We start from the raw sequence: 26,510 nt of genomic DNA on the forward strand, positions 1-26,510 counted from the left end.
GGTGGCCTTGAGATGGAGACTGATGCGTGTGTTGAGCAGCAGTGATACTGCTGCGGTGCTGTGTCATTGTGTCAGGGAGAAGTCTCCAGGTGACTAGGGAGACGGGCAGGCCTAGTTACCTACAAACCCACCTGGGGGTGTGTTTAGTACACTATAGTAAAAGATTGTGAGTGTGTCAAGGACCTGTGATGAGGTCACAGCTGTTATGATGAGTCACCGAAGGAGGAAAAAACTAAATACTAGCGAAGTCCAGAAAAACCAGAGAGGTTGGCAGCTATCGGATTGCAGACCCCTGAACCTATCCACAACAACTAGCAGTAGCCGTGGGGGGTTCCTACGGTGCCCTAGACCCCTCGATCACAGCCGGAGAACTACATAGCCTAAAGACAGAAAGGGAAAAAACTAAACTGCCCCAGAGCAGACCCCAAAGCAATAGGCAGCCCCCAACATATAATGACGGTGAAGCAAGATGAAAACACTAACACAGATAGAAAGATAGGTTGAGCAAATGATGGGGCCCAAGCTAACTAAAATAGGACAGGATAGGAAAGCTGCTGTCTGCCATCCGCAAAAACCCTATCCAAAATGTGCCAACCGACTGATAGGAAAAACAAGCCCTGAAGTCGCTAGGCTTCAAAAGACTAAATCAGCACTCAGGTATATTCTGAAGACAGAGCAACAGATCAGAGACAAAAATGGAATTCAGCTCACCCCGGGCCGGGGATGGCAGAACTCCCAAAAAACAAGGCAAAACAAAAACAAAACTGAAGTGTACAAAGCAGAGCAGAAAAACTTAGCTTTGAGACGCAGGAATCAGACTGGTCTCCAAGAATCCAGCAGGATCACCAGCAAGGCAGAAGGGCGTCAGCTGCCTTATATCCAGTCCTCAATTCCAGCCACCCAGTCATCATCTAGCTGCCCAGGTGTTTGGTAATCAGCCTCACTACCTTCCTTCACCAGAGGAGGGAGTTCATCAGACCTCAACGGTGAAGGGAAAAATGAACTCACAACAGTACCTCCCCCCTTGAGGAGGGGTCACCGAACCCTCATCCATGCCACCACGGCGATCCGGGTGAACCCGATGAAAGGCACGCACCAATCTTTCGGCATGAATATCAGAGGCAGAGACCCAGGAATTATCCTCCTGACCTTAACCCTTCCACTTAACCAAATACTGGAGTCTCCGTCTAGCCAGACGGGAATCCAGTATCTTCTCTACCTCATATTCCATGTTACCTTCAACCAATACAGGGTCAGGAGGTGCCACCACAGGAACTACTGGTTCAACAAACCTCTTAAACAAGGACTTATGAAACACATTATGAATTTTAAATGTGACAGGAAGAGCCAAACGAAAAGAGACCGGATTAATAATCTCCAAAATCTTGTAAGGTCCAATGAATCTAGGCTTAAACTTAGGAGAAGCCACCTTCATAGCAATATTTTTTGATGACAACCAAACCATATCACCCACCTTAAACTGGGGACCAATGGTCCTACGCCGATTGGGAAAACCGCTGGGCCTTTTCCTGGCAGAGAGACAACTTATCCACTACTTGGTCCCATATCTGGTGCATTCTCTCCACCACAGTGTCAACACCTGGGCAGGCAGAAGGCTCCACCTGCCCTGAAGAAAATCGAGGATGAAACCCAAAGTTACAAAAAAAAGGTGACATCAAAGTGGCAGAACTAGCTCTATTATTTAAAGCAAATTCGGCCAAGGGCAAAAATGAAACCAGTCATCCTGATCGGCAGAAATAAAACATCTCAAATACGACACCAAAGTCTGGTTTGTTCTCTCTGTCTGCCCATTGGTCTGAGGGTGAAACGCAGAGGAGAAGGACAACTGAATTCCCAGCTTGGAACAGAAAGTCCTCCAAAATCTAGACACAAACTGAACTCCTCTGTCAGATACAATGTTCTCAGGAATCCCGTGTAAGCGAACCACCTGTTGTAAAAACAGGGGCACCAACTCAGAGGAAGACGGCAACTTAGGGAGTGGTACAAGATGGACCATCTTAGAGAATCTATCACAAATCACCCAAATAACAGTCATTCTCTGAGAGACAGGCATATCAGAGATGAAATCCATTGAAATATGGGTCCATGGCCTCCTGGGCACCGGCAAAAGCATCAACATCCCACTAGAGCGAGAACAAGGTTTAGACCGGGAGCAAGTCCCACAGGACTGCACAAAATTCCTGACATCACGAGACAAGGCGGGCCACCAAAAAGACCGACTCACCAGATCTCTAGTACCAAAAATACCTGGATGACCAGCCAATGCAGAGCAATGAACTTCAGAAATCACTCTCTTCCTCCACTGGTCAGGAACATACAACTTTCCACTGGGACAACGCTCAGGTTTGTCCTCCTGAAACTCTTCCAGAGCACGTCTCAAATCGGGCGAGATGGCAGAAAGAACTACCCCCTCGCCTAAGATGGTAGCAGGATTAGTCACAACAGGAGAATCAGCAAGGAAACTCCTAGAGAGGGCGTCTGCCTTGACATTCTTAGTGCCCGGAAGAAAAGAGACCACAAAATCAAAACGTGTGAAAAACAAGGCCCACCTAGCCTGTCTAGGGTTCAAGCGTTTGGCCGACTCCAGGTAAATCAAATTCTTGTGGTCAGTGAGGACCACGACTTGGTGTTTGGCTCCCTCCAACCAATGTCTCCACTCCTCAAATGCCCATTTCATGGCCAACAGTTCCCGATTCCCCACATCATAGTTACGTTAGGATGGGGAGAACTTTCGGGAAAAGAAAGCACAAGGATTCATTTTAGATGTCACAGGATCTTTTTGGGACAACACCGCTCCTGCACCAATCTCAGAAGCGTCCACCTCCACCTGAAACGGGAGTGAGACATCAGGTTGCCGCAAAACCGGGGCAGAAGTGAATCTTCGCTTCAGCTCTTGAAAGGAAGAAACAGCCTCCGGAGACCAATTCAGCACATCAGCACCCTTCTTAGTCAAATCAGTCAATGGCTTGGCAATACCAGAAAAATTAGCTATAAATTTCCGATAAAAATTAGCAAAACCCAAAAACTTCTGGAGGGCCTTCAAGGAAGTGGGCTGAACCCAATCGTGAATGGCCTGTACCTTGGCCGGGTCCATTTCAATAGTTGACGGAGACAAAATAAATCCCAAAAATGAAATCCTCTGTACCCCAAAAAGGCATTTTGATCCCTTGACATACAGGGAATTCTCCCTCAAAATCCGGAACACAGTCCGAACATGTTCCACATGAAAGTCCCAATTCTTGGAGAAGATCAAAATATCATCCAGATAGATAATCAAAAATTTATCCACAAAGTCTTGGAATATATCGTTCATGAAGCACTGGAAGACAGAAGGGGCATTAGTGAGCCCAAAAGGCATCACCAGGTACTCAAAATGTCCCTCCGGAGTATTAAACGCCGTCTTCCATTCATCCCCATGCTTAATGCGAATAAGATTATACGCCCCCCTGAGGTCAAGCTTGGTAAACCAGCAAGCACCTTCAACTCTGGAGAATAGATCAGAAATCAGGGGTAACGGATACTGATATTTAACAGTAATTTTGTTGATGGCACGATAGTCAATACAAGGCCTTAATGAACCATCCTTTTTAGCCACGAAAAAAAACCCAGCACCTAAGGGTGAAGAGGATGGTCTAATATGACCCTTCTCCAACGCCTCCTTAATAAAGGACCGCATAGCCTCGTGCTCGGGTACAGATAAATTGAAGAGCCAACCTTTGGGGAATTTACACCCCGGGTTCAGCTCAATTGCACAGTCATAACTTCTATGAGGAGGCAAAGATGCAGACTCATTCTCACTAAATACATCATAAAAGTCAGCCAAATAGTCAGGAACATCATGCGACTGAGGAGAGGTGGAGAAAACAGGAGCCTCACTAAGGGCACACTGACAACCCCAACTCACCACAGACACAGATTTCCAATCCAGAACTGGATTATGAATCTGTAACCAGGGAAACCCCAGAACAACAGTATCATGCAAATTATGCAACACCAAAAATCTGCAATTTTCTTGATGGTCTGGGGCGACTCGCATTACCACCTGGGTCCAAAACTGAGGTTTATTCTTCGCCAAAGGAGTAGCATCAATACCCCTCAAAGGGATAGGCGTCCGCAGAGGTGTCATAGGAAATCCACAACGTTTAGCAAAATCCAAGTCCATCAGGTTCAGAGCTGCTCCCGAATCCACAAAAGCCTTGGCGGAAAATGTGGACAGGGAGCAGATCAGAGTAATTGCCAGAAGAAACTTAGGTTGAACACCACCCACAGAAAACATGTGTGCACAACGTTTCTCTCGTTTAGGGCAGACAGAAATAATATGCGAGGCTTCTCCACAGAAAAAACACAGCTTATTACGCCTTCTGAACTCCTGACGTTGCACCCTAGACAAAATTCTATCACATTGCATAGGTTCAGACATTTGTTCAACAGGTGGCAACATCTCTCGTGTAGTTTTGCGTTCACATAAACGCCGATCCACCTGAATGGCTAATGACATAGAATCGTCAAGACCAGAGGGAACAGGAAATCCCACCATAGTATCTTTTACAGTTTCTGACAAACCCTTCCGAAAGAGGGCTGCCAAGGCACCATCATTCCATGTAGTAAGGACCGCCCACTTTCGGAATTTTTGACAGTACAACTCTGCCGAATCCCGACCCTGGCTTAATGCCAACAGGGTCTTTTCAGCCTGATTAATAGCATTAGGTTCATCATACAACAACCCCAAGGCTTGAAAAAATGCGTTCACATTATTCAGAATAGGATCATCAGGTTTCAAAGAAAACGCCCAATCCTGGGGATCGCCGCGCAGCAAAGAGATGACAATTTTAACCTGCTGCTCGGAGTTCCCCGACGAGTTAGGCTTCAAGGCAAAAAATAATTTACAATTATTCTTGAAATTCAAGAATTTAGACCGATCCCCAAAAAACACATCAGGAGTAAGAATCTTTGGTTCAGCAGCATGTGAATGAGCAAGATAGGCGGAAATTCCACGCACTTCAGCAGCGAGCTGCTCCACACGATCAGACAATTGCTTCATCTCCATTGAGAGAAAAATTCCCCCTACGGCCTCAGAGATATAGAGGAAAAAATATGCACAAAAAAAAAAAATTCTGACACCCTTTTTTTTTTTTTTACAATTCTCTCCTGCTATTGAGTACCCTAGGATCTGCGGTATGGCTGGTGATTCTGTTATGATGAGTCACCGAAGGAGGAAAAAACTAAATACTAGCTAAGTCCAGAAAAACCAGAGACGTTGGCAGCTATCGGATTGCAGACCCCTGAACCTATCCACAACAACTAGCAGTAGCTGTGGGGGGGTTCCTACGGTGCCCTAGACCCCTCGATCACAGCCGGAGAACTACATAGCCTAAAGACAGAAAGGGGAAAAACTAAACTGCCCCAGAGCAGACCCCAAAGCAATAGGCAGCCCCCAACATATAATGACGGTGAAGCAAGATGAAAACACTAACACAGATAGAAAGATAGGCTGAGCAAATGATGGGGCCCAAGCTAACTAAATAGGACAGGATAGGAAAGCTGCTGTCTGCCATCCGCAAAAACCCTATCCAAAATGTGCCAACCGACTAATAGGAAAAACAGGCCCTGAAGTCGCTAGGCTTCAAAAGACTATATCAGCACTCAGGTATATTCTGAAGACAGAGCAAAAGATCAACAGATCAGAGACAAAAATGGAATTCAGCTCACCCCCGGCCGGGGATGGCAGAACTCCCAAAAAACAAGGCAAAACAAAACTGAAGTGTACAAAGCAGAGCAGAAAAACTTAGCTTTGAGACGCAGGAATCAGACTGGTCTCCAAGAATCCAGCAGGATCACCAGCAAGGCAAAAGGGCGTCGGCAGCCTTATATCCAGTCCTCAATTCCAGCCACCCAGTCATCATCTAGCTGCCCAGGTGTTTGGTAATCAGCCTCACTACCTTCCTTCACCAGAGGAGGGAGTTCATCAGACCTCAACGGTGAAGGGAAAAATGAACTCACAACACACAGCCATGTGACCCGGTGGGCGTGGCTACGGACCATATATGGTGGCCAGGGTTGGTCACAGGGGGTAAATGTAGGGACCTGGTTGGTCCAGAGCGGAAGGTCCCGCCAGGAGAGTTGTCTCCTGGCTCACAGCCTGAGAGGTGGCTGTGAGCAATGGCGATGTGTGCCTGAGAGTTCCCTGGAGGGAACGAACATGTGCGATGATGAAGCCGCATGAGGAACACTGACGGGTGAGATAATGCTGAGGCTGAAGAGCATGTGCCATGGACATGTGCATAACCTGTGTGAGTACAGGATAACCAGAGTGAAGCTCTATAATGGATACTAAGCTGTTGTAGATTGCTGCTGTGGGTTTATGATGGAGAAATAAACGCATGGACTATGTGATGGCTTTATGAAATCCCGGTGCCGGATGTGTTTTATTCGCTGCCAAGCGAGTGATCCCCTGCTGGAATGACAGCGCTACCCTCGGTTGTCTGCCTTTCTGGGAATTTGCAATTTATCCTCAGTTCCCCAACCTGTTTGCACTGAACCTTGCGAGCAATGAAGGCGCTAACAGCGGGGTTCTTCGTGTCACGTGGTCCTTTGTAGATGTAGAATTTGAGTATATGAATAAAACTGTGATCAGTAGCGATTATGTGAATGCAATAGCTGTAGATAATTAATAACTGCCCCAGGGGTACGTGCTGGAGCCGTGCTAGAGCCGTACCGCCCGTGCTGGAGCCGTGCCGCCCATGCTGGAGCCATGCCTCCCGTGTTGGAGCTGTGCTGGAGCCGTACCGCCCGTGCTGGAGCCGTGCCGCCCGGGCTGGAGCCGTGCTGGAGCCATGCCACCCATGCTGGAGCTGTGCTGGAGCCGTGCCGCCCGTGCTGGAGCCGTGCCGCCCGTTCTGGAGCCGTGCTGCCCGTACTGGAGCCATGCCGCCCATGCTGGAGCCATGCCGCCCATGCTGGAGCCATGCCTCCTGTGTTGGAGCTGTGCTGGAGCCGTACCGCCCATGCTGGAGCCGTGCCGCCCGTGCTGGAGCCGTGCCGCCCGTGCTGGAGCCGTGCCTCCCGTGTTGGAGCTGTGCTGGAGCCATACCGCCCGTGCTGGAGCCGTGCCGCCCGTGCTGGAGCTGTGCTAGAGCCATACCACCCGTGCTGGAGCTGTGCCGCCCGTGCTGGAGCTGTGCCGCCCGTGCTGGAGCCATGCTGCCCGTGCTGGAGTCGTGCCGCCCGTGCTGGAGCCGTGCCGCCCGTGCTGGGGCTGTGCTAGAGCCATACCACCCGTGCTGGAGCTGTGCCGCCCGTGCTGGAGCCATGCCGCCCGTGCTGGAGTTGTGCCGCCCGTGCTGGAGCCATGCCGCCCGTGCTCGAGCTGTGCTAGAGCCGTACTGCCCGTGCTGGAGCCGTGCTGGAGTCGTGCCGCCCGTGCTGGAGCCGTGCCACCCGTGCTGGAGCCGTGCCGCCCGTGCTGGAGCCATGCCACCCGTGCTGGAGCCGTGCCGCCCGTGCTGGAGTCGTGCCGCCCGTGCTGGAGCCGTGCCGCCCGTGCTGGAGCTGTGCTAGAGCCGTACTGCCCGTGCTGGAGCCGTGCCACCCGTGCTGGAGTCGTGCTGCCCGTGCTGGAGCCGTGCCACCCGTGCTGGAGCCGTGCCGCCCGTGCTGGAGCCGTGCTGGGGCCGTGCTGCCCGTGCTGGAGCCGTGCCGCCCGTGCTGGAGTCGTGCTGCCCGTGCTGGAGTCGTGCTGCCCGTGCTGGAGTCGTGCTGCCCGTGCTGGAGTCGTGCTGCCCGTGCTGGAGCTGTGCCGCCCGTGCTGGAGCTGTGCCGCCCGTGCTGGAGCTGTGCCGCCCGTGCTGGAGCTGTGCCGCCCGTGCTGGAGCTGTGCCTCCCGTGCTGGAAGGAGATGGGACATACTGCCAGCGCTGGGCTCCATTCATTGTCTATAGCACGGCCACAGCTAGTTACATGCCTGGATACCTTGGTATATAAAAAAACGATACATTAAGGTTATATTTGTTTGTCAAACATATTAATAGAAATAGTCTTGTGCATTTCGATAGTAACCACGTCAAATGATTGGTAATCAGGTAATTACACGTTAGATTAGTATCACGGCTCCAGCGCTGAAATAAATTTAAAAAAAAAGTGATGCTTAAAGTTTTAAACAAGTTTTTTCATTATTACCCTCCTGTGCTGCCATCTGGTGGCCACAGCTTGCATTACTATCTAATTTCGCCACGTCCTGCAATATTGAACAAGCGATCACACAGGTTCACATATCCAACAGGGACCAAAATACAGGGAAAATCTAAAAAAAATAAAGTACTGAAAAATAAAACATACCAATTTGAACAGACTCACTTATCTCCAGCTGAAGTAAAGAAATAATAATAATAAAAAATAAGATGTAATAAAAGCATTGTATGTACTACAAAATGGTGGCGATAAAAACTACAGCTCAACAACAAACAAAACAACAAGCCGCCTCACAACTCCTTCAACTGAAAAATAAAAGTTACGGGGTCTCGGAAAATGGGGGCACCAACCAAATGTTTTACTTAAAAAAAAGTAATCGTGCCCACCTGGAGGATTTTGCTGTTTGGTCATTTTTACTGCAAAATGAACACAGGAAAAACAAAACCCCAAAGGACAGTGGTGGGATTGCATTATTTTTTTGTGATCTCACTGCACTACGATTTTTTCCCGTGTATCAGTACATTACAGGGTAAAATGAACAGCGTCATTCAAAAGTGCAACTTGTCCTGCAATAAACAGACCCTCATCCCACTATAAAGACGGGAAGGAAAAATGTAAATAAAAAATGAATATTTTATGATTATCAAGATTATAATGGGACAGGTCTGCACCGTCTCTCATGCAGTGTCTCCTCTGCCCCTATCACCCTGCAGTGTCTCCTCTGCCCCTATCACCCTGCATTGTCTCCTCTGCCCCTATCACCCTGCAGTGTCTCCTCTGCCCCTATCACCCTGCAGTGTCTCCTCTGCCCCTATCACCCTGCAGTGTCTCCTCTGCCCCTATCACCCTGCAGTGTCTCCTCTGCCCCTATCACCCTGCAGTGTCTCCTCTGCCCCTATCACCCTGCAGTGTCTCCTCTGCCCCTATCACCCTGCACTGTCTCCTCTGCCCCTATCACCCTGCACTGTCTCCTCTGCCCCTATCACCCTGCAGTGTCTCCTCTGCCCCTATCACCCTGCAGTGTCTCCTCTGCCCCTATCACCCTGCAGTGTCTCCTCTGCCCCTATCACCCTGCACTGTCTCCTCTGCCCCTATCACCCTGCACTGTCTCCTCTGCCCCATCACCCTGCAGTGTCTCCTCTGACCCTATCACCCTGCATTGTCTCCTCTGCCCCTATCACCCTGCAGTGTCTCCTCTGCCCCTATCACCCTGCACTGTCTCCTCTGCCTCTATCACCCTGCACTGTCTCCTCTGCCCCTATCACCCTGCAGTGTCTCCTCTGCCCCTATCACCCTGCACTGTCTCCTCTGCCCCTATCACCCTGCATTGTCTCCTCTGCCCCTATCACCCTGCATTGTCTCCTCTGCCCCTATCACCCTGCATTGTCTCCTCTGCCCCTATCACCCTGCAGTGTCTCCTCTGCCCCTATCACCCTGCAGTGTCTCCTCTGCCCCTATCACCCTGCAGTGTCTCCTCTGCCCCTATCACCCTGCAGTGTCTCCTCTGCCCCTATCACCCTGCAGTGTCTCCTCTGCCCCATCACCCTGCAGTGTCTCCTCTGCCCCATCACCCTGCAGTGTCTCCTCTGCCCCTATCACCCTGCAGTGTCTCCTCTGCCCCTATCACCCTGCAGTGTCTCCTCTGCCCCTATCACCCTGCACTGTCTCCTCTGCCCCTATCACCCTGCACTGTCTCCTCTGCCCCTATCACCCTGCAGTGTCTCCTCTGCCCCTATTACCCTGCAGTGTCTCCTCTGCCCCTATCACCCTGCAGTGTCTCCTCTGCCCCTATCACCCTGCACTGTCTTCTCTGCCCCTATCACCCTGCACTGTCTCCTCTGCACTGTATTTTTCACTGTTTCCCCTGCACAGTCTCCTCTCCCTCTACACTGCCTTTTTCTTCACTGCCTCCCTTGTACTGTCTTCTTTTGCACTGTCTCCTCTGCTGCAGTCTCCCTGGTACTGTCTGCCTCTGCCTTGCTCTGCCTATTTACTATCTCCCCCATCACTGTCTCCTCTGTCCCCCTGCACTGTCTCCCTGTATTGTTTCCCTCTGACCCTGTACTGCCTTCCACTGCACTATCTTACCCTGGACTGTCTCCCTCTCCTCCTGCACTCTCTCCCCCTCTCTCCCTCTCCTCCTGTACTCTCCCCCCCCTCTCTCCTCCTGCTCTGTCTCTCCCTCCCCCTCTCTGTCTCCCTCTCCTCTTGCACTCTCTCCCCCTCTGTCTCCCTCTTTTCCTCCTTTGTCTCCCTCTCCCCCTCTCTCTCTCCCACTCTGTGTCCCTCTCCTCCTCCTCTGTCTCTCTCTCCTCCTGCTCCGTCTTTCTCCCTCTCCCCCTCTCTGTCTCCCTCTCCTCCTCTGTGACCCCCTCTCTCGCTCCCTCTGTTCCTCTTGCACTCTCTCCCTCTCCTCCCTTTCTATCTCCCTCTCCTCCTGCACTGTCTCCCTCTCCTCCGTCTCCCATTCCCCCTCTCTGTCTCTCTTTCTCCTCCTCTTCCGTCTCCCTCTCCTGCTGCACTGTTTCTCTCTCCCCCTCTCCTCCTGCTGTGTCTCTCCCCCTCTCTGTCTCCCTGTCTCTCCCCCTCTCTGTCTCCCCGTCTCTCCCCCTCTCTCTCCTTCTCCTATCCCTCTCTCTGTCTCCCTCTCCTCCTGCTCTGTCTTTACCTCTTCTTCTCCTTCTGAACTGTCTCTTTCCCCGTGTCTCTCTCTCCCCCTCTCTCTCTCCTCCTGCTCCATCTCCCTCCCTCTCCTCCTCCTCTCTGTCTCCCTCTCTGTCTCCCCCTCTTGCTGCACTGTCTCTCTCTCCCCCCTCTCTCTCCTCCTGTCTCTCCCCCTCTGTCTCCCCCTCCTCCTGCTCTGTCTCTCCCCCTTTTTCTCTCCTCCTCTCCCCCTCTCTGTCTCCCTCTCCTCCTGCACTGTCTCCCCCTCTCTGTCTCCCTCTCCTCCTGCACTGTCTCCCCCTCTCTGTCTCCCTCTCCTCCTGCACTGTCTCCCCCTCTCTGTCTCCCTCTCCTCCTGCACTGTCTCTCCCTCTCCGTCTCTTTCTCTCCCCCTCTCTCCTCCTGATCTGTCTCCCCGTCTCTCCCCCTCTCTCTCCTTCTCTCTCTCCTCCTCCTATCCCTCTCTCTGTCTCCCTCTCCACCTGCTCTGTCTCTACCTCTTCTCCTTCTGCACTGTCTCTCTCTCCTCCTGCTCCATCTCCCTCCCTCTCCTCCTCCTCTCCCCCATCTCCCTCCCTCTCCTCCTCCTCTCCCCCATCTCCCTCCCTCTCCTCCCCTCTCCTCCTCCTCCCCTCTCCTCCTCCTCTCCCCCTTTGTCTCTCTCCCCCTCTCTCTTCCCCCCCCTCTCTCTCTTCCCCCCCCTCTCTCTTCCCCCCCCTCTCTCTTCCCCCCCCTTCCCCCCCCTCTCTCTTCCCCCCCCCTTCCCCCCCCCCTCTCTCTTCCCCCCCCCTTCCCCCCCCCCTCTCTCTTCCCCCCCCCCTTCCCCCCCCCCTCTCTCTTCCCCCCCCCCCTCTCTCTTCCTCCCCCCCCTCTCTCTCTTCCTCCCCCCCCCTCTCTCTCTTCCTCCCCCCCCCTCTCTCTCTTCCCCCCCCCCCTCTCTCTCTTCCCCCCCCTCTCTCTCTTCCCCCCCCCCTCTCTCTCTTCCCCCCCCCCCTCTCTCTCTTCCCCCCCCCCCCTCTCTCTCTTCCCCCCTCTCTCTCTTCCCCCCCCCCCCTCTCTCTCTTTCCCCCCCCCCCCTCTCTCTTCCCCCCCCCCCTCTCTCTTCCCCCCCCCCCCTCTCTCTTCCCCCCCCCCCCTCTCTCTTCCCCCCCCCCCCTCTCTCTTCCCCCCCCCCCTCTCTCTTCCCCCCTTTATCTCCCTCTCCTCCTGCACTGTCATTTGCTGTCACTTCCACACTATGAGCAGCAGGTGGCGTAAGTCGCCCGATATCCCATCACGCATGCGTCCTCCACCGTAGGCCACGCATGCGCAGTGCGGTATCAGCGCCAGCGAGCAGGAGAGGAGGCGCTGGATTCTCTCGCGAGGAAGGACGCCATTATCGCCCACAAAACACCACGAGAACTCGCCCCCAAACGGTAACTGGGGACCAGTGGCAGAGCTGCGGCTCCTGGGGCTCCCGAGACTTCCCCGCCGCCCTCCTCGGCTCCCCAGAGTCCGCCCGCCGCCCCCGGGGACCAGGAAAGAGCGGGGAGGAGGGCGGGAAAGCAGGCCTGAGGCGGGAGGAGCGGGCTGTGAGGGGAGACGTGGCCGAGGCCTGGCGCACAGCCGGGGACAGAGGCCGCCGCCGTGTACAGGAGAGCGGCGAACGCCACAGGGGTGGACGGAGCGGTCACCCCTAGCAACCAGTCACCGCTGGCACTGTCACCCATAGCAACCAGATATAGCACGGTCACCCATAGCAACCAGTCACCGCTGGCACTGTCACCCATAGCAACCAGATATAGCACGGTCACCCATAGCAACCAGTCACCGCTGGCACTGTCACCCATAGCAACCAGATATAGCACTGTCACCCATAGCAACTAGTCACCGCTGGCACTGTCACCCATAGCAACGAGAGATGGCACTGTCACCCATAGCAACCAGTCACCGCTGGCACTGTCACCCATAGCAACCAGATATAGCACGGTCACCCATAGCAACCAGTCACCGCTGGCACTGTCACCCATAGCAACGAGAGATGGCACTGTCACCCATAGCAACCAGTCACCGCTGGCACTGTCACCCATAGCAACCAGATATAGCACGGTCACCCATAGCAACCAGTCACCGCTGTCACCCATAGCAATGAGATATAGCACGGTCACCCACCGCATCTAGAAGTAGCACGGTCACTCATAGCATCCAGAGGTAACTGACTCGGTCCCCCATAGCAACCAGAGGTAGCACGGTCACCCACAGCATCCAGAAGTAGCACGGTCATCCATAGCATCCAGAGGTAGCCGACACGGTAATCCATTGCATCCAGAAGTAGCACAGTCCCCCATAGCAACCAGAGGTAACTGACTCGGTCCCCATAGCAACCAGAAGTAGCACGGTCCCCCATAGCAACCAGAGGCAGCACGGTCACCCACAGCATCCAGAAGTAGCACGGTCCCCCATAGCATCCAGAGGTAGCCGACACGGTCATCCATTGCATCCAGAAGTAGCACAGTCCCCCATAGCAACCAGAGGTAACTGACTCGGTCCCCATAGCAACCAGAAGTAGCACGGTCACCCATAGCAACCAGAGGTAGCCGACACGGTCACCCATAGCAACTAGAAGTAGCACGGTCACCCATAGCAACCAGTCTCCACTGGCACAGTCACCCATAGGAACCAATGATAGCTGGCACAGCAACCCATAGGAACCAGGCATAGGTCACTCATGGCAACCAGTCACCGCTGGAACAGTCACCCATAGGAACCAAGCGTGGCCGGCACGGTCACCCATAGGAACCAGGCGTGGCCGGCTCGGTCACCCATAGGAACCAGTCATGAAACATACAGGGGTTGGACAAAATAATGGAAACATCATCAAAAGTTAGTTTAATATGGTGTATTTCCACCTTTTGCGGCGATTACAGCCTCGATTCCCTGAGGTATGGGTTCATACAAGGTGTGAATTGTTTCCAAAGGAATTGTCGCCCATTCTTCAGGTAAAACTCCCTCCAGTTCTTTGAGGGACGATGGCGGCGGAAATCGGCGTCTAACTTGAATCTCTAAAATCGGCCATAAATGCTCAATAATGTTGAGGTCTGGGGACTGTGGGGGCCAGATGAGATGCTCAACTTCATTAGAATGTTCCTCGTGCCATGCTTTAACGATTCTAGCTGTATGAATTGGTGCATTATCATCCTGAAAGATGGTGTTCCCCTCCGGGAACAGTGCTTGAACCATAGGATGCACTTGGTCGCCCAAAATGCCTAAATAATCTCGGCTGTTAATTCTTCCATGAAGGGATATCATTGGCCCGGCGGATCTCCACGAAATAGCACCCCAGATCATCACAGAACCTCCGCCATGTTTTACTGTTGGGAGAAGGCAGTCTGGATGGAATGCTTCTTTCGGCTGTCTCCAAACGTACACTCGGACGGAGGTCGGAAATAGGGTAAACGATGATTCGTCTGAGAATATCCCATGTTTCCACTGCTCCAGGGACCAATTCTGGAGGTTTCTACACCACTCTAAATGCTTGGAAACATTTCTCATTGAGAGCAGCGGTTTTCGAATTGCAGCTTTTCCATGGAGTCCAGATTTGTGCAGCTCCCGACGCACAGTTTTAGTGGACACTGGGTTCTGTAGGTGATCATTGAGCTCAGCAGTGATTTTCGGAGCCGTGGTCTTGCGATCCTCACTCACAATTCGCTTTTGAGTCCGACGGTCTCTCTGTCAGCTTCGACTTTCGGCCGGACCTGTGCTTTGCTGCGGACGATTCTCCTTCTCTTTCAAACGCAGTCATTACTTTGAAGACAGTACCAAGCATTCGGGCACTTTCTGTTACACTAGTGCCTGCCATACGAGCACCAACAATTTGGCCTCTTTAAAAATCCGAGAGGTCTGCCATTGGTATCAGGTTCTCATCAATGTTCTTACAATTCTGCAAAACAAACAGTTAATTTACATACACATCACATAACCCAAATAATCAGCTACAAAACATTACCATATGTCACGGTTTGCATGTTTATAACATGTTCGAAGATTATGATGCCAAAACGTTTGGTGTTTCCATTATTTTGTCCAAGCCCTGTATCTAGAGCTGTCGCCATTAGCAACCAATGAATTCCCGCTCTCAGACATTGGGAAAATGAAATCCGTGATCAGATTGGTTGAGAGGGGTAACAATTTTTCTTGCTCTGGTCTTGAAGAATCTTTCGGTGACTGATTTGGTTGTCAACATTTGCACTGGAAGCCGCCTCCATTCAAATAGGAATATACCTGAATTTAGGGCAATGCGGCGCAGCATGCAGATCCCAAAGGCACAGTGTACCTCTGTACATTATCATTGTGGTTGTGCAGCAATGGAAGTTGGGTGCCAACTTTGTTTTTGCTTCTTTTCCTCCTGTAACTGCTTAATTCATCAAGAGGGGTGTTTTTTTTTTTTTTTTATGCCAGGCAAAATTTACTGAGGTGTGAGCAAGAGGTGACAATGAGGCCGGTGTGCGGCTGTCCTAATATGATGGGTTTCTTGTGTATTCTGGGCCCCATCCCGCCTAAGCTCCACCCACTTTTCAAAGCATGGTTAGAGCTGTCAAGGACTGGTGTAAAAATGCTTAAAAGTCACAAATTTTGCGACCTTTCAAGAAGTTTTTCACTGGAACTCTTGCAAAAATTGCTTGATGATTTATAGCCCAAGGCTTCTATTATACCAGGCAATATTTGTTATGTGACATAAAGTTTCATACAAGACTCGCAATCAAAAATAATCTAATTTTTCTACTACAAATCACAACATATTTGCGTGTTAACATTAATTGGCCAGGTCGTGTGCAGTAGTGACTTGCATTGTCGTCTCTGAAGACGGAGGTATGTGTGACTTGCGACTAAAAATCCAGCCAATGACAGTCGTGAGAATGTTGCCAGGCTTTGGATGGCCAGTGACAGTCGTGAGAACGTTGCCAGGCATTGGATGGCCAGTGACAGTCGTGAGAACGTTGCCAGGCATTGGATGGCCAGTGACAGTCGTGAGAACGTTGCCAGGCATTGGATGGCCAGTGACAGTCGTGAGAATGTTGCCAGGCTTTGGATGGCCAGTGACAGTCGTGAGAATGTTGCCAGGCATTGGATGGCCAGTGACAGTCGTGAGAACGTTGCCAGGCATTGGATGGCCAGTGACAGTCGTGAGAACGTTGCCAGGCATTGGATGGCCAGTGACAGTCGTGAGAACGTTGCCAGGCATTGGATGGCCAGTGACAGTCGTGAGAATGTTGCCAGGCTTTGGATGGCCAGTGACAGTCGTGAGAACGTTGCCAGGCATTGGATGGCCAGTGACAGTCGTGAGAACGTTGCCAGGCATTGGATGGCCAGTGACAGTCGTGAGAACGTTGCCAGGCATTGGATGGCCAGTGACAGTCGTGAGAACGATGCCAGGCATTGGATGGCCAGTGACAGTCGTGAGAATGTTGCCAGGCATTGGATACGAGGCTGCAAACAGACCTCTGATCTTGATGTAATGTAGCAGAAATCATGGGGGAGCCCTTAAATGGCGCCAGTGCAAGTGGCCGATAACTAACATAGCCTTTGTGGTTATTGTGTGCCCAGTCTAAAGACCCATATACTGTACACATCAGATAAAACTCAGCCAAATCTGCCCTTTTTTCCCCTCTTCTGGTGTGTAGAGGGTTCTCCTGGCTGCCGCGACAGATGATGTTGTGGGTCATAACGATCAGGCAGTCTGAATTTCTGCAGCCAGTCTTTTTGTCTTCAGGGAAGATAAGCCACTGCCAGAGGAGTTTGGCAGTGTCTTTTTCCTCTCATTAAAAACACATTAACGCTCGGCTGAGCGTCAGGAGAGATAACTGTCTGCCAAATCAAATGAATGTCCTGCTGACAGCTATCTCCGATGTCTGGCCAGCTTAATTCTCAGTTTTAGGAATAGTGTAATATAAGTGCATTTCTGCCCCAGTATTAAGGCTGTAGGTCTAATGGCATGGACTTTCATCAGCACAGGATTCTGCTATACCTTCGGTCCCACGATTTGGATGTAATATTAGTCCAGAAAAGCGCTTTATTTAGTTATTTTTTCTTTTTTGCATTTTTTAAGCCCGCTACTGGAGTGGGTGCAAATAAAAGGAATAACGATTAGACTCTGTTCACATCTGCGTTAGGCAATTACGTCTCTGTTCCGTTCTAACGACAGAGAAATGGATTCACGCATGACGGATGTGAAGGGCAATCGCAGGGCTCTCCTGACTAATAATGCTGTCCGTCACGTTAGTGGATGTCATTCCTGAGCCGTCCCTGCGCTCGCAGCAGCTACTTTGTCATGTGTACTTGTGATACATTTTAGCAATACGTAGTTTGGAGCCAGCACATCTGCAGCTTGTGCTGTAACATAGATGTATCAGATGAGCACATTCCTGCCGAGATGACATCCACCGGAGGCTTTGCACTCGCATTGGTCAGGGTAATATAAAACCTATTTATTCTGTCTTGTTTTTGATGGTTTGGAGAGATCTCAGCCCGGAATCTCATAAGATACAGAACACCTGCAGCATCTTATTCACAGTATCCTCAGTCTGGAGGTGCGAAATGTTTGACTTATTGCTGCCGAGGGCTCAGGGTGAGATCTGGCTCTGATTAGACGTCAGTTTCTCTGAGTTGCTGGGATTTCAGCTGGACTATTTTCCTGAAAGACATCTCTCTCTGTGATATAATCTCAGAATAACTAAAGGATGTACATCTTGGAAGTCCAGTCCTTTATTTCTTAAATATTATCTGGAGCTAATCTTAAATTTGACTTCTGAAGACCTTCATTATATGCTCCAAAGCCCCATATTTCCACCCTGTTCTTACAATGTAGCATCTGATCATCTGTGTCCAATCTCAAATTAAAATGCAGAGATCTCTGGGAAGTCTGTTTTATTTGGACGGACGGTGACGCGCGCGGTGTTGCACTTGGCAGTCAGTCTCTGGTAGCTTAATATTCGGAGTGAAAACAATTACTGAAGAATGCATAGATCATATTATTAGACCTGCTGCGGATGCACTGAGCTGCGATATATCCTGGCTCCCCAGAATATACGATAGCACCACAGTAATCAATGGAAACAGCAGGTGTAATCCGATGCAGGTACCAGATGCGGAGCCTGCTATTCTTTGCTCCCGATGTGCACCTGCTTTGAGGAATTGCACAGCAGAGTTGTGCGTCTTGTGGAGCTCCTGCTCCTAATATGCCCAGACGACCATTGGGTGTAAAAGGATGCTGGGAGTTGTAGTTTCACATCGGTTGCAGACCACTGCTTTAGGCCAGGCTAAAACGTGGTGGAATTCTTCACTGCAAATCTCCAGAAACTGGTGATGGGATCTTAAAATATGCATGTGAAATTGTCTACATGAAAATGAGAACAGATTTTGTTGCAGTAAAGTTGTGGATTTTAAAGGGAAGGTGCCATTCCCAAAAATTTTTTTCAGCAATTGAAAAAATTTAAAGAATTAATGTTTACATTTTCTTAAAAAATATTATCATTTGTTTTTAATTTTGTAAAATATGAAAAATAATTTTAAAAAGTTTGGCATTTCCACTTGTTAACACTAGGGGGAGCAAATACTGAAATTTGGCACAAAAACCTAGTGTACAACTGGCTCACATTACAGTCCTGCAGTAATTATGGGCATACAGTGTCCATGATGTTTGATTTTGATATATGATCATGCCCTAAAATGGACACTGTATGGGCGGAATCTGCTGACATGGGTGTGGTGTCACTCCTCTCCTCCCGTACTGGGTGCTTGCTAAGGGAAAAGAGAGGATGACATCTAGGAACACAGCAGCCATTTTGATGGGGCCTGCAAAGTTATACTGACTGTCTTTTCATGTAAAGTCTGGATCAGAACAGGTCACCAATCAGCAGAAATGTTTCCTGGATTTCTGTGGAGCAGACAAGAAGACGGTCCATCCATGTGTATAAAACACAGCGCTCTATGTACAATCCCTGGCACCGAACAGGGTGCCCCCCACAGACCAGCACACTGCTCTCCTGAAATACTCTGTGCTGCTGTCACCCTGCTCCTTCCTCCATATATCAGGCCCCTGTCGCCTCGCTTTCACACATCGGGGACAGGACAGGATCTGAGGAGAGGAATGGGGTCTTCGGTCACCGAGGATGGCAGGCAGCAAGGATTCTGGGAGCAGGGTGACAGCAGCACAGAGTATTTCAGGAGAGCAGTGTGCTGGTCTATGGGGGGCACACAGAGAGATATATGGTAGAGGGAGCAGAGTGACAGCAGCACACAGTATTTCAGGAGAGCAGTGCGCTGGTCTATGGGGGGCACAGGGAGATGTATGGGGGAGGAGCAGGGTGACAGCAGCACAGAGTATTTCAGGAGAGCAGTGTGCTGGTCTATGGGGGGCACAGAGGGAGATGTATGGGGGAGGAGCAGGGTGACAGCAGCACAGAGTATTTCAGGAGAGCAGTGTGCTGGTCTATGGGGGGCACACAGAGAGATATATGGTAGAGGGAGCAGAGTGACAGCAGCACACAGTATTTCAGGAGAGCAGTGCGCTGGTCTATGGGGGGCACAGAGGGAGATATATGGGGGAGAAGCAGGGAGACAGCAGCACAGAAATCCAGGAAACTGCTGATTGATGGCCTGTTCTGTTCCAGAATTTGCATGCAAAGACCACATTCTCCTCCTCAGATTCTGTCCTGGCGATGTGTGAAAGCGAGGCGACAGGCGCAGTCCGGGGTGACGCTGGGAAGCAGGCTGGGGGGGGGAATGGAGCCATACAGTAACTATAAAAATGAGAGCCCTCTCTTCAGCTGCCTCCCCAGCCCTCCCCTGACTGCACCTATTACCCCTGACCCGTGTGCAGGTGCTCAGCCAGAACCACCCTAGAATGGGTCCCCTTTTAGCAGATTACAAATAATACCGCCATATACTTCACACACAATGCCGCCATATAGATCATACACAATACCACCATGTAGATCACACATAAAACCAGCAAGGTGACAGCAGCACAGAGTATTTCAGGAGAGCAGTATCACACGGCAGAGAATTAGATACACGGCTCAGCAGACAGTATCACACAGGAGAGGATTAGATACACGACTCAGCAGACAGTATCACACAGGAGAGGATTAGATACACGACTCAGCAGACAGTATCACACAGGAGAGGATTAGATACACGGCTCAGCAGTCAGTGTCACACAGGATTGGAATAGATACACGGCTCAGCAGGCAGTATCACACAGGAGAGGATTAGATACACGGCTCAGCAGGCAGTATCACAGGATAGGATTAGATACACGGCTCAGCAGGCGGTATCACACAGGATAGGATTAGATACACGGCCCAGCGGTCAGTATCACACAGGAGAGGATTAGATACACGGCTCAGCAGGCAGTATCACACAGGATAGGATTAGATACACGGCTCAGCAGTCAGTATCACACAGGATAGGATTAGATACACGGCTCAGCAGTCAGTATCACACAGGAGAGGATTAGATACACGGCTCAGCAGTCAGTATCACACAGGAGCGGATTAGATACACGGCTCAGCAGGCAGTATCACACAGGAGAGGATTAGCTACACGGCTCAGCAGGCAGTATCACACAGGAGAGGACTAGATACACGGCTCAGCAGTCAGTATCACACAGGAGAGGATTAGATACACGGCTCAGCAGTCAGTATCACACAGGAGAGGATTAGATACGCGGCTCAGCAGGCAGTATCACAGGAGACAGTATTACAGATATGCTCACACTGGTGTAACTGCCCCCCCATACACTAGACTATGGGCTGTATATGTCACTGTCACTATAAAAGCAAAGGTGTCAGATTCCCGGAGATCACTGGGGCTCAGCTGTGAGTGAGGAGGTGGAGACAGAGCAGGAGGACAGTGGAGCTGGAGCAGGAAGCACGGTGCAGAAAGTGGAGCTCAGCAGATAGCACTGGGCTACAGTAAAATGGCGCCCAGCCACACCTACAGCAGTGAATGGTGCAGCCCACAGGGGCGTGCCCAGTTCACTGCTAATGAGGCTGCATGGTGGGGTCGGGAGCCGACCGCAGTCTCCTATGTCCAGGGACGGCCATATTTGCAGACTGTATGAGTCCTCCACAGATCTGCAAATCAAGATGGCAGCGCTCAGTGTCTACATAAAAACATTATTACAAACAAACCATAAATCCTAGTTAGTACAACATTTGCTTTAACAACATGTTTTGTTACTTACTCTTTTTTTGCAAATTATATAAAATTGCGGCACCTTCCCTTTAACGTCACCATTCAGTGAAGAAGATGCCCATAGATATACACATCAGGGTACGTGCCCACGATCCGAAATGGCAGCTCACCTGGGCTGCATCCAAAATGCTGTGTTTTATGTCACATGCACAATAGATGGAATTTCTAGAAATCCCACTCTCACCGTGCTTCTGTTTGATGCTGCGTCAACTCCCCCGCTGTGCTGACTTACGAGCCGCAGCATGTCAATTATCTGCAGTGGAGACGCTAGTCTCACCCATATCCAGTCTTTAGATGTGGTAAATCCGCATGGTTCGCTGAGCACACGCGGATTTACAGTCCCCAATGGGGAGAGGGGAGCCATGTGCAGGTTTACCCTACTTTTGTAGAAGTAGAGGGCAGTTTGAATGCCCTAAATGAACCCTATCTAGCTGCCTCGCGTTATGTATGATTTTCCATGTATAGTATGGCTAGTCTCGCTTGTATGCCCATAACTTATAAATATCACTGCCATCTCTATTTCTGTCTTTCTTGGATCGGCTTTTTTTTCTTTCCTGATTTTGTAATAATGATATTTCAGATTCTTAGCATAATGCGGGGTGTCTAATGTAAGTAGGTGACTGATTTGTTTTAGGCCTCATTCACATGTATGTGTTTAAAAGGATCCTGTCATATGAAAAAAACGCTATTAACCTGCAGCTAAAGGGGTAACTCTGAAGATGAGTAGCGTTTTGAACTTGCCCGGCACCTGTACTTAGACCCCCGCTGCCGGGAGGAAATTATCTTTTTTCCTCCCAGTAGGGTTCTGGTCTCAGTCACGGGGGCGTCACCGGTGCGGGTTCATTCACCGCTCTGAGTATAGAGAGGCGGCACCGATGCGGGTTCATTCACCGCTCTGAGTATAGAGAGGCGGCATCGTTGCGGGTTCAGTCACCGCTCTGAGTATAGAGAGGCGGCACCGGTGCGGGTTCAGTCACCGCTCTGAGTATAGAGAGGCGGCACCGGTGCGGGTTCAGTCACCGCTCTGAGTATAGAGAGGCGGCACCGGTGCGGGTTCAGTCACCGCTCTGAGTATAGAGAGGCGGCACCGGTGCGGGTTCAGTCACCAGAGGCGGCACCGGTGCGGGTTCAGTCACCAGAGGCGGCACCGGTGCGGGTTCAGTCACCAGAGGCGGCACCGGTGCGGGTTCAGTCACCAGAGGCGGCACCGGTGCGGGTTCAGTCACCAGAGGCGGCACCGGTGCGGGTTCAGTCACCAGAGGCGGCACCGGTGCGGGTTCAGTCACCAGAGGCGGCACCGTTGCGGGTTCAGTCACCAGAGGCGGCACCGGTGCGGGTTCAGTCACCAGAGGCGGCAGCGGTGCGGGTTCAGTCACCAGAGGCGGCACCGGTGTGGGTTCAGTCACCGCTCTGAGTATAGAGAGGCAGCACCGTTGCGGGTTCAGTCACCGCTCTGAGTATAGAGAGGCGGCACCGTTGCGGGTTCAGTCACCGCTCTGAGTATAGAGAGGCGGCACCGGTGCGGGTTCAGTCACCGCTCTGAGTATAGAGAGGCGGCACCGGTGCGGGTTCAGTCACCAGAGGCAGCACCGGTGCGGGTTCAGACACCGCTCTGAGTATAGAGAGGCGGCACCGGTGCGGGTTCAGTCACCGCTCTGAGTATAGAGAGGCGGCACCGATGCGGGTTCAGTCACCGCTCTAAGTATAGAGAGGCGGCACCGGTGCGGGTTCAGTCACCGCTCTGAGTATAGAGAGGCGGCACCGGTGCAGGTTCAGTCACCGCTCTGAGTATAGAGAGGCGGCACCGGTGCGGGTTCAGTCACCGCTCTGAGTATAGAGAGGCAGCACCGGTGCGGGTTCAGTCACCGCTCTGAGTATAGAGAGCGGTGGTTGTAACTGTGCCCCCGACACTGACAGCCGGCCCCAAAGCTGTACTGCTGTCAGTCAGGGCGCCGGCACGGTCACAGCCACCGCTCTCTATGACTGTCCATGGATGTCATCCATGTGCGGTACATATTTTTCACATACCCATAGACTTATTTTTTCATTTTCCATCCATGACACCAGACGTGTGATTGAGGCCTTGGGTTGATTTTCTTCAAGGAAGAGCATTTTTATTTATTTAGAAGAAGTTCTTGTTTTTAGCTTGATGTTACTTTTAGTCTTTGACCCCATTAGATTTTTTTGATCACAGCACAACATCTGTGGACAAGATCGAAGCTGCTGGTTATGGTTTCTGTCTCTCCCTCTCGGTATCCAGCTGCAATACTCAGCACCCTTGATAGGATCCGTCCACCATCAGCCCCACACATTAGAAGTGCGGTCTGTCCTCCCAATCCCTGGTATCTGTGTAACGCCATACACTGGGCCGGATGGCTCGTCCCAAGCTCGTCTCTGGGCTCTCTCGGGGTGTCTGTCGTAAAGTTGTGAAGAGTTTTCAGAGGTCTTCCGGGCTTGCTCGTCGTTTGTGGATGGGAATGTCTTACAGAAAGGTGAAGGAATGTGTGTGTCCATCCAGAAGTTGTAAGTGCAAACTTGGGAGACGGCGATCACTCAGCAGATGTGCTGGAGATTAGGTTTCTCTCCATGGGATGTGCAATAGTGGATTTCACTGAGCGGCGATGCCCAAACCTATGTGCCGACCGTCAGTGCAAGCTGCAGATCTGAGGGACGGCTCACATGAGCATAGCATTAGGCTCCCCTCACACATGCATTTGTGGGGCCTTTTTTGTTTCCAAATTGTTTGGATGGTAAATACCATGTAAATGGAATATGTTCATAAGTAGACATTTGTTTTCTACATGCTTCTTCTTTATGTTTTATCTGTGCTAAAGAGGAGTGTATGCAAAAAATGCATGAAAAACGCCTAGAGCAGTGATTGCGAACATATAGCACGGCCAAGGCCCCGCCTCAGAGCTGCAGCTTCCTCCTCACACACTGAGTGGCGCCGCCCCCGCGGAGCTGAGTGATGACGTCATCCGGCCGCGCCTCTCACTGTGTGAGAGGAAGTGACAGGATGGACGCTGCCGGCGCGCAGAGAGGTGAGTGTGGCCGCTGGGGTGTGTGTGGAGAGGGCCAGTGATGGGGAGAGGGAAAATGATGGGAGTGATGAAGAGAGGGACAATGATGGCGGTGATGGGGAGAGGGACAATGATGGCGGTGATGGGGAGAGGGACAATGATGGCGGTGATGGGGAGAGGGACAATGATGGGAGTGATGGGGAGAGGGACAATGATGGGACTGATGGGGACAGGGCCAGTGATGAGGAGAGGGCCAATGATGGTGGTGATGGGTAGAGGGCCAATGATGGTGGTGATGGGTAGAAGGACAATGATGGGAGTGATGGGGAGAAGGACAATGATGGGACTGATGGGGACAGGGCCAGTGATGGGGAGAGGGACAATGATGGGAGTGATGTGGAGAGGGACAATGATGGGGCATATTTCTGCATGAAGGGTATCATGATGGGGCATATTTCTACATGAAGGGGGTCATGAAGGGGCATATTTCTACATGAAGGGGATCATAATGGGGCATATTTCTGCATGAAGGGGATCATGATGGGGCATATTTCTGCATGAAGGGGATCATGATGGGGCATATTTCTGCATGAAAGCGATCATGATGGGGCATATTTCTTCATGAAGGGGATCATGATGGGGCATATTTCTGCATGAAGGGGATCATGATGGGGCATTTCTACATGAAGGGGATCATGATGGGGCATATTTCTACATGAAGGGGGTCATGATGGGGCATATTTCTGCATGAAAGGGATCATGATGGGGCATATTTCTGCATGAAAGGGATCATGATGGGGCATTTCTACATGAAGGGGATCATGATGGGGCATATTTCTACATGAAGGGGATCGTGATGGGGCATATTTCTGCATGAAGGGGATCATGATGGGGCATATTTCTACATGAAGGGGATCGTGATGGGGCATATTTCTACATGAAGGGGATCATGATGGGGCATATTTATGCATGAAGGGATCATGATGGGGCATATTTCTACATGAAGGGGATCATGATGGGGCATATTTCTACATGAAGGGGATCATGATGGGGCATATCTCTACATGAAGGGGATCATGATGGGGCATATCTCTACATGAAGGGGATCGTGATGGGGCATATCTCTACATGAAGGGGATCATGATGGGGCATATTTCTACATGAAGGGGATCGTGATGGGGCATATTTCTACATGAAGGGGATCATGATGGGGCATATTTCTACATGAAGGGGGTCATGATGGGGCATATCTCTACATGAAGGGGATCGTGATGGGGCATATCTCTACATGAAGGGGATCGTGATGGGGCATATTTCTACATGAAGGGGATCGTGATGGGGCATATCTCTACATGAAGGGGATCGTGATGGGATATATTTCTACATGAAGGGGATCATGATGGAGCATATTTATGCATGAAGGGATCATGATGGGGCATATTTCTACATGAAGGGGATCATGATGGGGCATATCTCTACATGAAGGGGATCATGATGGGGCATATCTCTACATGAAGGGGATCGTGATTGGGCATATCTCTACATGAAGGGGATCATGATGGGGCATATTTCTACATGAAGGGGATCGTGATGGGGCATATTTCTACATGAAGGGGATCATGATGGGGCATATTTCTACATGAAGGGGGTCATGATGGGGCATATCTCTACATGAAGGGGATCGTGATGGGGCATATCTCTACATGAAGGGGATCGTGATGGGGCATATCTCTACATGAAGGGGATCGTGATGGGGCATATCTCTACATGAAGGGGATCGTGATGGGGCATATCTCTACATGAAGGGGATCGTGATGGGGCATATCTCTACATGAAGGGGATCGTGATGGGATATATTTCTACATGAAGGGGATCATGATGGGGCATATTTCTGCATGAAGGGGATCATGATGGGGCATATTTCTGCATGAAGGGGATCATGATGGGGCATATTTCTGCATGAAGGGGATCATGATGGGGCATTTGGCATGTGTTGGCACTTCGTCATAAATTTTTGGGTTGCAGTTTGGGCACTCGGTCTCAGGTTCGCCATCACTGACCTAGAGCATGCTGCATTTTTAATAAGTGACACAGACCCCGTAAAATGCATCGAAAGTGTTGAAAATCCCCAGGAAGCAGGCCCTGTGGGATCCTTTATACCCCCCGATGACTTCCCGCAAACATCTGGCTGCAGCATTTGCGGACAGCTTCGTGTGTGAAGCCCTGCTTTCTTCACACCACGGTCGGGTTTTCATATTGTAACCTGAATTCTGGCAGATAATGACACATGATCTTGCAAGCATGTGATTCTGATTAGTGTCTCCTTTTTTTTTTTTTTTTTGTAAGATTCTTTGAAAGAAATATTAATTTCCTATATAGCGT

General features: G+C 50.9%; 1 protein-coding gene across 3 annotated transcripts in view; it reads left to right on the top strand.

Annotated features, from left to right (window-relative positions):
* The window catches only part of BANP (BTG3 associated nuclear protein), a 520,028-nt gene that overhangs the window by 55,567 nt on the left and 437,951 nt on the right, over positions 1–26,510 (top strand). Inside the window, exon 1 of one of the 3 annotated variants that reach the window (XM_073554923.1) lies at positions 12,110–12,287. The exons of 1 other annotated variant lie outside the window; for it this stretch is intronic. The gene's annotated coding sequence lies outside the window, so the exon portion shown is untranslated. Of the gene's footprint in view, positions 1–12,109; positions 12,288–26,510 lie in introns of those variants that run through there. One more of the 3 variants, XM_073554921.1, reaches the window with a different exon arrangement.

Source organism: Dendrobates tinctorius, unplaced genomic scaffold, assembly GCF_039654945.1.
Source record: "Dendrobates tinctorius isolate UK_male_01 unplaced genomic scaffold, ASM3965494v1 ptg000214l, whole genome shotgun sequence".
NCBI lineage: Eukaryota > Metazoa > Chordata > Amphibia > Anura > Dendrobatidae > Dendrobates > Dendrobates tinctorius.